The 3,755-nt window shown below is 44.4% G+C and overlaps 1 protein-coding gene across 1 annotated transcript in view; it reads left to right on the top strand.

Annotated features, from left to right (window-relative positions):
• Positions 1–457: 457 nt before the first annotated feature.
• Positions 458–3,755, top strand: part of hjv (hemojuvelin BMP co-receptor) — a gene marked incomplete at its 5' end in the record, with an annotated part of 11,596 nt that continues 8,298 nt past the window's right edge. The window contains 1 exon segment of the mRNA XM_014029860.1: positions 458–496.

The following is a 3,755-nucleotide window of genomic DNA, read 5'->3' as shown; positions in this document are numbered from 1 at the left end:
TCTATATGCAGTAAAGGAAAGCACTCGCTAACTGGTGACTTGTTGCGGTCTGGTGACTTGTTGGCATCCAGCAGCTTGTTGCAGTCTGTTGACTTGTTGCAGTCTGTTGACTTGTTGCAGTCTGTTGACTTGTTGCAGTCTGTTGACTTGTTGCAGTCTGTTGACTTGTTGCCATCTGGTGACTTGTTACTGTCTGTTGACTTGTTGCGGTCTGGTGACTTGTTGNGTGTGTGTGTGTGTGTGTGTGTGTGTGTGTGTGTGAGGACAGTTGTCGTGCAGCAGGTGCTTGTTGAGGATTTATTTAGAAACGCCTGAAGTTCCCAGTCAGCTGTGAACGCAGCACGAGGCTCAGACCAGGACCAGGACCAGGGTGGGCCCTCACGGACCAGAAGAGTTCTGGACCGACCCGGACCAAGTCTTTATGAGTTTTTAACGAGTCCCTGTTCCTGTTGGACAGGAGCAGCTCATGGACGGACTCTGATCTGCAGCAGCAGAGGTAAAATAAACATTTCATGTTGACCAGTTGATCTGAAGCTGAAATGAGCTAAAAGCTTCCTGCAGGTCCGACCTGACCCAGGTCCACGTGGAACCAGAACCACACACTGGTTCTGACTGAGCTTTGAACACATTCAGTGTAGAAACTTCTTTATATTTATCTGTTAAAAAAGGATTCAAATTCATCTTCAGACTCTTTGTGTTTCTGATTGTAAAGAATCTTTGTTTTGTTTCCAACTTTAGGAGAAACTTATTTTAAATTTATATATAAATCTTTTGTTTTAATCATCTACAACAGGTTTTTAATAATTGAAGCTAATTTTTACTGTTTATTCATTTTTTAAAATTTCCCTGTTGGTTTTTAAAAAAACTAAAAAAATAATAAAACCTGAAATTCTGTGTCTTTAACATCTGATGTGGAAAAAAACCAAAACATTTCAAAAAAACCTTTAATAAAAATCTAGATACTCTTCAAAATAAGAGTCTGACTGTGCTGCAGTTTGAATCAGGACTTTTATTTTATCTCTTCATGTTCTGAGAACCCCTGAGCTCCTCGAGAGAATTTTAAAAAAAGTTTTAACTTTCATTTTCTGAAACTTTACTGGAAACCATGGAGCAACATTCCTCCGATAGTTTGTACATCAACACAAACTACAGTCACACACACACACACACGTGTGTATTTATGGGGGTGTGGGGGAGGGGGGACCAGATGGAGTTTAAATTTAACTGACACCCACTCCTTCCCGGAGCTCTGAACCCCGACAGTGAATCAGTTCAGAACCCAGATCTGATGACCACACCTCCTACCTGTACATCTGACTTATTGTTTGATTTGATTTTGTTCGTAAATAAATAAATAAATAAATAAACTTAAAATGCACCAATCATGACCTCATGTTTTATAATTTAACTGACCTTCATATTTATCTTTACAGCTTAGTTCCAACAAAGGATTTATCTTAGCAGATAGTTTACATTTTTAGTGTTTTAAAAATATATATTTCAAATATATTATAATTATTTTCATTTGTACATGTGTTTGTGTCCTTTAAATGTTTTTAATTGTTTGTTTTTTTTTCATTTCCATGTGTTTTTTACATTTCTTTGTCTCCTGTTTTTACTTTACCTCATGCATTTCTGCCTCATTATGTAAATAAGGTGGGCGGGGCTTCTAGAGTAAGCTCCTCTCCTATTGGTCAACAAACAGGAAGTAGCAGGATCCATGTGCACAGGCTTAATGTGTTTTTATTTATTGGTCTGTTTTTATATTTTTATGTCAGGTTTGGTCCTCCGTACAGAGGCCCTTCAGACCAGGTCTCAGATCAACTCAGTTTGAGGCTGTCTCTTTAGATCCACCTCCATCTGGACATGTTTGTAGTTTGACAGCAGAGGTACAGAACCAGAGTCTGACCCAGAACCGTAGTCTGACCTAGAATCAGACCCAGAACCAAAACCAGAGTCTGACCCAGAACCAGAGTCTGACCTAGAATCTGACCCAGAACCAGAGTCTGACCTAGAATCAGAGTCTGACCTAGAATCAGACCCAGACCCAGAGTCTGACCCAGAACCAGACCCAGAGCCTGACCCAGAACCAGAGCCTGACCCAGAACCAGAACCAGACCCAGGGCCTGACCAAGAATCAGAGTCTGACCCAGAACCAGAGCCTGACCCAGAACCAGAACCAGANTGACTTGTTGCTGTCTGTTGACTTGTTGCTGTCTGGTGACTTGTTGGCGTCCGGCAGCTTGTTGCAGTCTGGTGACTTGTTACTGTCTGCTGACTTGTTGCTGACTTGTTGCTGTCCACCTCTGTCCAGCAGCCTGTTCATTTTCTTGACTCGTGTCTACTTCCTGGTAGCAGAGTGCTGCTGTTCATCTTCCTCAGTCGCTGTGGGAGGAGTGGGGGACACCACAGTCCATGTCAGGGACACACTGAGACAAACTCTTACCCACACCTGGGGACACGTAAACCTCACCAGTGAAGCTAACGTGTCAGGTTCAGGTCTGAGGAGGAAACCTGGAGTGTGGCAGCAGCTCTGCAGCACGGAGGAGGACAGAAACTCCAGTACTGATCGAGAACAAAGGTCCAGATCCAGGACCTGACCTATCAGGACAGGTCCAGTATGACCTGCGTTTATAAGGCCTGAGGGACAGTGAGCTGCATGTCATTCTGAAGACGACTCGTGAAATTTGTTGGACTGCTACGGTTCACCAGGCTTGAGATCCAACAGAGGACTGACTGAATTAGTCTGTTTGTGTCTTTAAATAGACAAAAAAATCAACCAACCTTGACATTTTTGTCTAATTATTTTGATTAGACTGAAGCCGTGTCCTTCTGTCTGCCATCATGACTGCAGTTAAATCAAATAAATGCACATCAGCTTACCGTACGGTTTGTCTGCATGTTTGTGCCTCGCTAACGTGATGCGAGGCGACTGGCTGACGGCAGAACAAACGCTGTCCGAGCAGCGCGGCTGCACCACGTCACACGGGCCCTTCCCACGGTGCGTGTGTGCGTGCGGTCTCTCCCTGCAACAGCAGATAATGAGGAGGAGGAGGACGAAAGCAGGGAAGTGGGGAACGTGGGGGGTTCATATGAAGAGACGAGGGGGCTGCAGAACAACAGACAGACAGATAATCTAAGGATAGAAGTAAAAGATGAAGTTGTAGAAGAAAGGATGAAGAGACGGGAGCAAAGTTCAAACAAACAGGAAAAATTAATTTTCTTTTTCTCTCCAGGAGGATGTGAGGCGATGTGAGAGGGTGAAGACATGAGGGGGCAGTGTGTGAACAATCTGAGGGGGTAAAGAGGGGGGCAGGGCTTTCTGAGTGACAGGAAGTGAAAAAAACCTGTTCGCACTTATTAAACAGCTGCAGGAAGTGACAGAGAGGAGGAGAGCCGGGTTATCAGGGACCAGGAGGAGAGCCGGGTTATCAGGGACCAGGAGGAGAGCCGGGTTATCAGGGACCAGGAGGAGAGCCGGATTATTATAGACCAGGAGCAGAGCTGGGTTATTATAGACCAGGAGGAGAGCCAGATTATTTTAGACCAGGAGGAGAGCCAGATTATTATAGACCAGGAGGAGAGCCAGATTATCATAGGCCAGGAGGAGAGCCAGATTATTATAGACTAGGAGGAGAGCCAGTTTATCATAGGCCAGGAGGAGAGCCAGATTATTATAGACTAGGAGGAGAGCCAGTTTATCATAGGCCAGGAGGAGAGCCAGATTATTATAGACTAGGAGGAGAGCCAGTTTA

Source organism: Austrofundulus limnaeus, unplaced genomic scaffold, assembly GCF_001266775.1.
Source record: "Austrofundulus limnaeus strain Quisiro unplaced genomic scaffold, Austrofundulus_limnaeus-1.0 Scaffold960, whole genome shotgun sequence".
NCBI lineage: Eukaryota > Metazoa > Chordata > Actinopteri > Cyprinodontiformes > Rivulidae > Austrofundulus > Austrofundulus limnaeus.
This window is presented reverse-complemented; position numbering and strand designations above follow the sequence as displayed.